The sequence below is a fragment of the Lepisosteus platostomus genome, chromosome 16 (assembly GCF_059453375.1).
Source record: "Lepisosteus platostomus isolate fLepPlt1 chromosome 16, fLepPlt1.hap1, whole genome shotgun sequence".
NCBI classification, from domain to species: Eukaryota; Metazoa; Chordata; class Actinopteri; order Semionotiformes; family Lepisosteidae; genus Lepisosteus; species Lepisosteus platostomus.
This window is the reverse complement of record NC_142626.1, coordinates 16,758,584-16,770,462: the sequence shown is the minus strand read 5'-3', so window position 1 is coordinate 16,770,462 and position 11,879 is coordinate 16,758,584. Positions and strand designations below refer to the sequence as shown.

Genomic DNA, 11,879 nt, shown 5'->3' with positions numbered 1-11,879 from the left:
CGTTTTCTCTCTTCTCTTTTCAGCATGGAATAAACCTATTGCTTTTTCCTTTACAGACTACACTAATTCTTAGTCAAACATTTGAAACACTTTAATTTTTTTAATTTAACATGCATTCCATACAGAAATAAAATAATGTTTTCCACAGTTGTTAAGCAGATTACCAGGTTACTGACAAAATAGCGCACCATCCACCACTGCCCAGTGATTTAACTAATATAAACAAGATCTAATACCTGGTGCAGTTTTTACAAAAACACGTTTTTTTTAAATTAATCGAATCCCAGGTGTGAGTTCATAAAGCGTATCTAAAGAAATTAATAACGGTATAACGTTTGGGTTTGTACCGTGCATTTCGAATGGCTGCATCTGTATATTTAAAGTAATAATTGAACAATATATGTAAATGTTTTATGATATGTCTTTGTTGTAAATGTCTGTAATATGTCTGTAGATTGTATCTTATTTTTCTTTTTTGTTTTGTTTCATGTTAATTTTATAAAGGAGAATATAATAGAGAGTCCCCATTACCCCCATCTTGATTAAAATCTCAAACGTGTGTTTCATAAAATACTTTTATTTTTCACAATCTGACAATGCAGGAGATAATTCACATTCACTGCGCCCAACAGCCTTACAGATCAGCAAATCAAGGAAGAAAACAATTATCACTCCCGTCTTTTCAATGGAATTGCTTTAACTTGCTAATGTGTCTAACACATTTCCTGGCATATTGTGTTGTCAGTGATTTAAAGAAGATTTATTTCCCAGGTATTAGCTCATCAGTATAGTACACATTTAGACAACTTACTGCGCTATAGCTTTGGTAAGGAGACAGACTATGGCCAAAATCACGAAGACTCTCTCACACCAAATAATGAAGATGAAAAGAAATGGGAAGCCAACATGAAACATTGAACAGCATTTGGCTGTACACGGCTACCCACCTGTATTAAACCTAGTTCACTCAGAAGTTTAAATTAAGTGTAAAGTGCTATGAGGAGGAATGCATGTAGCTACTCTCACATTTTTATGAAAGTCATAGTTTTTTAAATCTTTTAAATCATGGGTGCTCCTACAGTTGAGAGGTCTGCAAAAAGGACCCAAAGAATCTAAAAGTTTCACAGCTCAAGGGCAAACAAATTAGCAAACAAATTATGCCTAGGGATGTTTTTTTACAGCAATAAATTATGTTGTGTCTGTGCAACTGAAACACATTTTGTAGTACTTTCACAATGCTTTTAACGATGCCCACATCGTTATCGACAATGAAAATGTCTCTGGTATAGGCATACTGTATAAATGATAAAAGGCTATGGAGAAAAAAAGTCTCAGCGGGAGCACATCTGCAATAGAAAGCAACCAGTTTGACATGTACAGTAAAATGTGACATCTCTTGAGTGTCGAGTATATATCCAACAGTGTAAGCTCATTTGCAAGGCTATTAAAAAAGGTTGATTGAGTTACTGTAACAGTCCGGGTGTGGCGAGTTTCTACTGTCTTCTGACTGTCTTGGACAAAAGGAACCTGTCTTTCATTGGAAGACAATGAACCTATTGTACTCATACATGAGAATATAGTATAAATACACCAAGGGATTGGGTTGAGTTGACATTACAAAATAATCTGCGAGCCTGCACTACAGCGGCCATAGTATGGAGACAAAGAGAAAAAGATGTGGTGCTTCAGCTGCCTCGGCTTCAAAGTACGAAGGGTAAGCAAATACAGCAGGCTTCATCTGAAATACGTGATTATAGTGCATATTACTAACTAATAATAAAGTTATTATTGCTGTATTGAATTATACATTCTATAATAAATATTTCTTCGCAGCCTGTTCTTCAAGAAAACGCCACACATGCAAAAAGATCTTCGAAGACTACCAGGACAGTAAAAAAGAAAGCGGTAAGATGGATGAAAAGAAAAGTTTATTTTGATGTCTGTTCCGCAAATGATGAATACTACTGTGTGACTTTATTTCTTACATGGATTCTGTTATTTTGCCACAGGCTGTGAGTCTCTGCTCTCGGCTACTGGCCAGGGTGCCAACCTGTAGAAGCAGCACCTGTGTGAAGACTTTTTGGAACAGCAGGAGCAGGGCGACTCATTACTGGGGAGGATTGGGAGGTTGGAGACACTCCTGAAGATGCATAAGCAGGAGACAGTATGTTCCGACAGTCAAACGCTAGGTCAGCTGTCTCCAAACAGACCTTCATCTCCTGATAAGTGCCTCTCCCTGCCTTGCATGTTGCTGTGCCAGGCAGAAGGCATATCTCCACACAGCCCTCTGCCCCCCCAGAGAACACACCGCCTCAGGACACTCCATCCCAACCTCTATGCTCACTGTCTATCTCCCCTCAGGAAGCACCATGTACACAGTGGAATTCACAGATGCCAGTGCAAAATACAGATCTCTCAGATATCCAACTGTTGCCCATCAGTCAAGAGAAGGAGGGGGGATTGTACGTGTAGTGCATCGGCATAGATGGGAAAGCCAGAACCGACCGCTACACTGCTCTTGTGTTTCGAAATCTTGTCACTTTTGAAATTTACTGGGGATGGACCACATCAGTAAATTTTGATGGGTCCAGAGGCAAAAGGGTCTTGCCTTGCAATCTCCGGGAAACCATTAGTAGCATGGTGAATCAGAGATTCTCAACACTTACTGTGTGCGATTGGAAAAGAATACGTGATCTGATCATCAAAATGCTTCGAAGAAAGAGGCGCTCATTTCCACTAGTTAAAAGTCTGTCCAGAAACAAAACAATCCTGTGTGAGTGTGGTGTTACTTTTTGTCAATGAAAAAGTGCGTGTCTCTCTCTGCTGTCGCACGGGAGCGGGGAGGTGCTGTGATAGCTGTACTGAAATATAAAGCGCCATGTTTCATTCAACGAGTGTCTGAGTCACTGTGTCCGTCCTATATAATAATGCCACAATATTATAAACGCCCTTAGGCTGGGCAAACAATTTTTTTAATTTAAAAAAAAGAAATAAAAAATGAAATATAATGATGTGTTCCTGCTTAAGTTAGACATTGCATGACTTTAAAAGCTATAAAAACAGGTTTCAATAGTTAATAACCACTTTTTATGTGTGAAAAACAGGTGATATTTCTTCTTCATGATCAGCTTAGAATCTCTGTGTATGCTGTAAGGTTTGCGATACTTTTATGTGTCGCAAAAAACTGACTTGCTTTAACAAAATATATTTACTAATCCTTTCGCCTGGCAATCTACCTGAAAGCCCAACTATCTGAGAAGCCTTCCGTGAAACCAAAAGAAGCACAATTGAACGAGTTTTGATAATAAGAGAGAGAAGAGAGAAATAATTAGAGTCCCCATTACCCCCATTTTGATTTAAATCGCAAACACGTGTTTAATTAAATGCCTTTATTGATTCACAATCTGACAATGCAATGTAAATCATTATCTTTGTCTTTGAAGTATCTTAAGAAACTTTCAGTATAGCTTTCTCACCATTAAGATTTATTTTTCATACCATCGCTAAACAAAGCAGGAGCATATTGTACTTCCTCTTGGGATCAAACGTGGAAAGATTAGATTGTAGTCATTTTTATTTTTTAAATACATTTTAGAAAAGTGTAATCTATACTAAAAAGCTGTTTTTATTTAATACCACTTGATAGTTATATTAATAGAAATAAGAATTCAAGTTGATACTGTTTAGACTTTTAATCATTTTAAACTGTATTACAGCATTTTACACATTAAACATGAAAAAGTCAGTATATTTTATAAAAGCAAGATTGCTCAGTTGGACAGTATAATGCAAGTATGATTTTAATGTTTGTAATTGCTAATCTTGCAAGTACAAACACAACATAGACTGGAATGCTTCAGAACCCTAAGCAGACAATACACACTTTTAGTTTAGCAGGATTTGCGTGATTTGCGTGTTTAATGGGGATGACATCACCCACGTCTATTACCACTGTACAATACTACTTCATGTGGCATAGCCGCATCAGCCTGTGTAGTCTGCAAAAGAACAACTAATAGGTTTATTCCATGCTGAAAAGAGAAGAGAGAAAATGCAACGTTTCAGCCGTGAAGCCTTCTTCGGGTATGAGGACCTTCAGCTCAAAATGAAACGCTAAAATGAAATGTAGGGCACTCTGAACGTGTTAAACTTTTATTAGGGCTTGCCAGTGCAGTGACGTCACTGCCTTTCATATGAAATCCTGCTAAACTAAAAATTAGACACAAGAAGAGTATTATTGGACAATGTCGTGAGACTCTGGTGAAATTTCTCTGTAAACTGAAGAGTTAAAGAGGAGGCACTTGTGTATCGCCTCCTTTTAAACTTGTTAATGTGACACAGAAGATATAAGTAATGATGTAGCACTTTCAGGCTCACGTGGGTTTGCGCCCTATACCCTGTGGTACCACTGTGTACATACAGTACGAACACGTTGTGGTATTTAGAAATATAAAAAATGTCAATATAGTGTCCAAAATATTTTGATATTTTTATTTTTCAAAGAAATGTTTATTTTGTAGGCATCCTCTCACAAGGCACCAGTAAATGTAGGGGTTTGTGCATTTACTGGGACAATTATTAATTGTAGCAGTAAGTCACAAAATTATTCTTTTGATAGCTATTAGAATCAACCTTGCGGGATAACTCAAACAACGCACACACACGGATACTAATACACGAGAATACATTTATTAATACATAAAATGTGCATATTAACATCACAGATCTTAGCGTGAGGGTTCACAGAATTAAAAAGATATATATTCAATCATCAAGAGTTACAAACCAAGAGTACATACAGTACATTCAGTATACCATTCATTTAGACCGTTTCGTAAATTAACTTAGATTACAGCTTCTACACTAGATACTCAAAAGCAAGTACATCACTCTGAGGAATTAAATTAATATCAAGTCAGGTTGAGGTAACAATTTAATTCTTGAGCTTTAATGCAGAATGTTGAATACTCATCCAATCTCTGTGGATTAAGCTCTCCGGCGAACACAAAGAAGCAGTGGCAGGCTTGTTGCTGCATCCAATCAGCGCTCTCTGGCTTGGTGCCAAGCAGTGCTGTTGCGGCGTGTGACGTGGTGGGAGAGATTCCTGCTGCTGATGCTCTCTGAAGACCGGCTAGTTAGTGTTGGGTGAAACTGGAAAAATTTGTGCATAGGAGAAAAGTGACTGCAGGTCCAAGCAGGTCACACTCTTTAGACAGGAAGAAGACCGGTTCGTTCCTGATGAAGCGCTAGTTCTGAATACTGGTATTCAGCTGTCCACAGTTCGGACCATAGTTCACTTGTTGATCAGGTGAGCTTTCGCGGTGGGTTCACGAGGGCTAACCTCGGGTGGTTCCTTTGGTTACGTGCTGGCGACCTCCGTTCTCGGCTCTTAGAACAAAGGAAAGTCCTGGCACTCAGACACACTGGCCGCTATGTGTTTGTCCGGGCTGAGTCTGAGGATGTTCAGGAGGAGCTCTGAGTCTGAGAAATATCCAGGAGGCGCACTGAGGGGCTCTTCACTGCCTGTTTTACCTGGATGAACTACGGTCATTCATTGGTTGAAAGTTTCATGGGCATCTGAGACCCACGTGGGTTTAACCTGCCCTACCAGTTCCTCATTGGCTGATGATGAGTAACAATGCGCTCTGACCTTAGGGTTGTAAACAACTTGGGATGAGACTTTCCCTTGGAATCTCAGACAGTAAGGCTCCAGAGATAACCATTAGTTAGTATGGTTGATGTGTCTCAGCTTTGGGAGTTATAAGGACAATCTATCAGCTAGAAAAACACCTTAATTGTGAACCATATGCAATGACCTCTCTGTATCAAGCACCACTGAGATGAAGGAGAGAGGGACTGGCAAGGGAGGAGCAAACTTAATTCCTGTACTTTAATAAGCCTTGCTGCTACAATTTGTTAAAAGAAATCTCATGGCGATAGCTGGATTTGAACACCCACCCTCAGCCTTATAGGTCAGTCACTTAAACCCTCATACCACAGACCCAATGCCAGAGCAAGCACTGAAAAAGCTGTACACATATCAATAGAAAGTCCTACTGTTTGTGCTACAGTACCTGAATATAATTATATCGTTATTAATTTCTTTAGATACTCGATTCCATATTATATTCCCAATTAATCAAATTCTAAAAGTATGCTTTTGTTTACTCCGATAACGACTATATTCGCAGAAAAGGTTAAAACGATCACTTTTCACAAAGTATATAAACGTACAGTAATATGGTCAGAAGGAGCACGAAAAAAACATTTTTCCGAAATAACCACATTTAAGACTTTGATGCTTAAAATGTTTTGGCAGAAATGGAATACTGGTGTGTATTGTTTCTTTAAACTACTAATACCAGCAATATACAGTTTACATAATGTTTATGTTCCTAAATTAATATCGTTTATGACCCTTAGATTTGTTATGCTCCTCTTCTTTTTATGCTCAACTACTAAAATTTCCCTTTAGTTGTAAAATCCCATATAAATATTCAATACTAAATGGATTAAAACGTGCACAGTAAAGAGATGAAATGATTAAATCTTTCCACTACCGACCAATGCACCACGAGTTCCCCTGTCAGTCATTTTGGCCAGCCAATCACGTACGTAGGTAGTTGACGTAGGTAGGACGTAGGTTTGACGAAGGTAGTTGCATGCAGTACGGGTTTGTACCGCGCACTTTGAAGGGCTGCATCAGTACAAAGTAAGTTTTGAGAATCTCAGATTCACCATATCTTTCACATGCTCATAAACAATATTAATTTAGGAACATAAATATATCATGTAAACTGCATATGGTTGGTATTGGTAAAAAAATACACACCAGTATTCCACTTTCTTCCTTAACATTTTAAGCATCAAATTCTTTCATTTGGTTACATACTGTGGTTATTTTGGAAAAGTTTTAACGTGCTCCTTCTGAGTATATTAAGTTTATATACGTCATAAAAAGTTAAATGTTTTAACCTTTTCTGCGATAACTTACGCTCATTATCGTAGTAAAAAAACATAACGCATACTTTTTAGAATTTGATTAATAGGGAATATAATATGGAATCGCGAATTTAAATAAATTAATAACGATATAATTATATTCAGATACTGTAGCTCAAATTATCCCAGTAGTACACTTTCTTTAGAAATGTCAGCTTCAGTTTCATTCCTTTCCATGTGATTATGTCTGTGGTCTAATGGGTTAGGCGTGTCTAAGTCAGGGGTTTAAACCCAGCTGTCACCATGAGTTTTCTTTTAACAAACTAAAATTTCTTTGAAAAATGAAAATAGCAAATGTTATGGACACTATATTGACATTTTTTATATTTCTAAATATCACAACATGTTCTAAGCTAATTGATTTATTAATAACGAAGAATAATTTTAAGCTGCTACTACTATTATTACTGATAATAAATATTATCAACACTTGAATTTGTTGGTATTTCTAAATATCACAAAACGTTCAAAGTTAAGTGAGTTAAGTGATTACCATTTTCCATGAATACTTGCGCTTGTTATCTCAGTAAAAGAAACACATACTTTTTAGAATTTATTTGGGAAAATAATATGGAATCGCGTATCTAAAGAAATTAATAATATTAATTTAAGGATCTAAATATATGTATTTATATAGCTGGTAGTATTACTGTAATCCACTTTCTTTGTAAACACGTTTTATTTTAATTTGACTCATTCATGCATGATGAATTGTGAGACAGTGATAGATGGAGACAAGATGCAGGTTTCTTGTCAAAACAACATACCCCAGAATGCAGTGGGAAATAATGTACCACCCACAGTCACCTGACCAGCTGATGCTAACTGTATCAGAGAGAATGACAGATGGATTACCCCATTAAGAGTGAGATCATGAAGCCAGAATTTCGTACTATCCCTACGTCTGTGAAACACCTGATCCTGTATTCTTCACACCTGAAACTCAGTCACCTCTTGACTGAGAAAGCTTTAAAGAACTTTACATTTTTATTTTCAACAAATTGTAAATATGACATTTACATTCGTGTTTTACTGCTGAAGGTAACTGTAACAGATTGTCACATCTCACATCCTTGTGACACAATCATAACGTTCTCATCCAATCTAAGGTTTGATGTTTTTTTTTTATTTTGAAACCATGAACATGCAGGTGTGAAGTAGAGTTAACAGCTCCAGATTTAAAAGGTTATTGATAATATCTTCAGTGTTGCATTAACATTGGAATATTCTTCCAAGTGCAAAAAGAGGCGATACACAATGTGTCAGTTTACAGACCGTCCAGGGTAATTTATTATGAATAATATGTTCCATATTGCATTAAAATTGGAACACTTTTTACAGGTGTAAATCCACCTATTTTCTAAATGCTTTATCCAGGACAGGTAACAGTTTCACCCCTCCCCCTTCCCTCTGCCTGTCTGACCTCTTCTCACTTTTTAACCATTCTGTACCCAAATCGCAGTGGGTGTGAAAGAGTAGGAAGAGACAGAAAAAAGTGAATCCTGTTTTGTTTTTAGTCACAAGGCTTCAACTGATGCATAAAAAATATAGAAAAATGCGTTCTCGCGTTATGAAGTCACTTGCACCTGGGATCCGCTTTGGTTTCCCAGAGATTGCTCATTAATGATATTAATTTAGGAACAAACATATCACGTAAACTGTATTTGGCTGGTATTGGTAGTTTAAAGAATCCCATACTTAAAGAAATCAATACCGATATAATTACATTCATATACTGTAGCTCAAATTCTGCTAAACTAAAAATTAGACAGAAGAAGAATATTATTGGACAATGTTGTGAGGTCTGGCGGAATTTCTCTGTAAACTGAACAGTTATAGAGGAGACACGTTGTGTATCGCCTCTTTTTAACCAGGCGATTCTTCTTTTAAAAAGAACATTCCAATGTTAATGAGACATGGAAGATATTATTAATAAGAATGAATAATTATTAATTTCTTTAGATACGCGATTCCATATTATATTCCCTATTAATCAAATTCTAAAAGTATGCTTTTGTTTACTCCAATAATGAGTGTATTTGCAGAAAAGGTTAAAACATTATAACTTTTCACAAAGTATATAAACTTAATATAGTCAGAAGGAGCACATAAAAACGTATCCAAAATAACCACATGGAAGACTTTGATGCTTGTTTAGGAAGAAAGTGAAATACTCATGTGTATTTTTTCTTTAAACTACCAATACCAGCCATATACAGTTTACATAATATGTTTATGTTCCTAAATTAATATCGTTTATTACCTCCAGATGCATTATGCTCCTCTGCTTTTTATGCTCAGCTACTAAAATTTCCCTTTAGTGGTAAAATTCCACAGTAAAGAGATTAAATGATTAAATCTTTTCACTAACGACCAGTGCACCACGAGTGCCCCAGTTGATCATTTTGGCCAGCCAATCACGTACCATGGTACAATGCAGCGTAGGCATACTCTCACGAGACACCAGTAAATGTAGGGGTCTTGTGCTTAACTGGGACAATTATTAATTGTAGCATTAAGTCACAAAATGATTCTTTGATGGCTATTAGAATCAACCTTGCGGGATAACTCAAACAACGCACACACATGGATACTAATACACGAGAATAAATTTATTAATACATAAAATGTGCATAAAAACATAACAGATCTTATTGTGAGGGTTAGCAGAATACAAAATGTATATATTCAATCACGAAGTTACAAATATCAAGAGGGACATACATTCAGTATATCATTCATTTAGACCGTTTCATAAATTAAATTGGATTACAACTTCTATACTAGATACTCAAAATCAAGTACATCACTCATAGGAATTAAATTGATATCAACTGGGGTTGAGGTAACAATTGAGTTCTCGAGCTGAAATGCAGAATGTTGAATACTCATCCAATCTGTGGGGATTCAGATATCCCGCGGACGCAAAGAAGCAGTGGCAGGCTGTTGCTGTGTCCAATCAGCGTTCTCTGGCCCGGTGCCAAGCAGTGCTGTTGTGGCTTGCGACATGGTGGGAGAGATTCCTGCAGCAATGTGCTGCTGATGCTCTCTGAAGACCAGCTAGTTAGTGTTGGCTGAAACTGGAAAAATTTGTGCACAGGAGAAAAGTGAGCAGGTCACACTCTTTTAGATAGGAAGAAGACCGGTTCGTTCCTGATGAAGCGCTAGTTCTGAATACTGATATTCAGCTGTCCACAGTTCGGACCGTAGTTCACTTGTTGATCAGGTGAGCTTTCGCGGTGGGTTCACGAGGGCTAACCTCGGGTGGATCCTTTGGTTACGTGCTGGCGACCTCCGTTCTCGACTCTTAGAACAAAGGAAAGTCCTGAGGATGTCCAGGAGGTGCACTGACGGGCTCTTCGCTGCCTGTTTTACCTGGATGAACTACGGTCGTTCATTTGTTGAAAGTTTCATGGGCATCTGAGACCCACGTGGGTTTAACCTGCCCTACCAGTTCCTGATTGGCTGATGATGAGTAACAATGCACTCTGACCTTAGGGTTATAAACAAACTTGGGATGAGACTCTCCCAGAATCTCCCAGACTTTAAGGCGCCAGAGATGACCATTTGTTAGGGTGGTTGATGTGTCTCAGCTTTGGGAGTTGTTCCTTATCAGGACACTCTATCAGCTAGAAAAACGTAAATGTGAACCAAATGGAATGGCCTCTCTGTATCAAGCACCACTGAAATGAAGGAGAGAGGTACTGGCAAGGGAGCAGCAAACTTAATTCCTGTATTTAAGCAAGCCTTGCCACTACAACAGTGACTTGTGGGTTATTACATGCGGTACAGCTTTGTACAGCGCATTTTGAATGACTGCCCCTGTAAATAAAGACAAAATAGAGCATGAAACTCTTAATCTCAGGGTTCAAGCCCCATGTCACCTAGTGTGAATGTTCTTTTTTAAAGAAACTTCCTGTTTGTCCTTGACCCTCTTACACCTTAATGGTGTAGCGGCAAGGCTTATTAGTAAGACAGAATTAGGTGTTGCTGTGCTGTCCGAAATGAGGCCCCCATCTCTCTCATCTGTTTGGTCCAGTCACAGAGAAGCCAGCCTTTAATTTGTGCCCTGATTTAGGTACGTTTGGCTTTCTGATAAGGAACAGCTCCTAGAGTGGGGATGCAGCCCAACTATCATGATCAATGATCATTCCTGGCACCTATCTGTCTGTGAGATTCTTGGGAACATCTAGATTGCAGTCTTAGAACCAGGGTCAGTCATGTTTTAGGGTAAAGTGTCTCTTCCCTCTTCCTTGACTGGCTGGCACATCCGGTTTCTTGTGATGTACTTATACCTGCCACCTAAGACACACTTGAAGATCATTCTTTACAGTGTTTGTCCGACAGGCAGTGGGTACACCATCGCCAGGTAAACCAAAGCCGGCAGGATGTCTGCTTTAAATACTATCACTTTCCCTGTAAAGGGTCAGCAAACGCATTTTCCACAGACCTAGCTACGCTTTCACCTTGACGATCCCCTATTAGTCCAGTCCATGGTCTCGTTGTCCTGACTCTTGAACGAATCCCCCCAATATCTTGAGGGGCTCCGTGCAGAGCTTCTGACCTTCCAATGCCGTTGTCCTTCCAGGGTATGAAGAATTTCTGTTTGCTCTTCTGGCGGTTGAGCTTCGACCCTGAGGCTCTGGAGCATTGCTCTATGACCTGCAGGGCCCTCCTCAACCCCCTAAGCCCAGGAACAGCATTGTGTTTTCTGTGTACTAGGATATCTTCAGGGTTTCCTCCATACGTCCCGGTATTGCCAGGTCACTGAAGACAGGGTCCTGTCTCACTGCGTCTGCTAATGGCTCTGTGAAAAGAACGTAGAGAAGAGGTTAAAGAGGCCACCCTTGTCAGAACTGGACACCTGGGGAATGAAA

The 11,879-nt window shown here is 38.5% G+C and overlaps 1 pseudogene; it reads left to right on the top strand.

Annotated features, from left to right (window-relative positions):
• The first annotated feature begins 1,675 nt into the window (after positions 1-1,675).
• Positions 1,676-11,640, top strand: LOC148646979 (uncharacterized; annotated as a pseudogene).
• Positions 11,641-11,879: the final 239 nt, after the last annotated feature.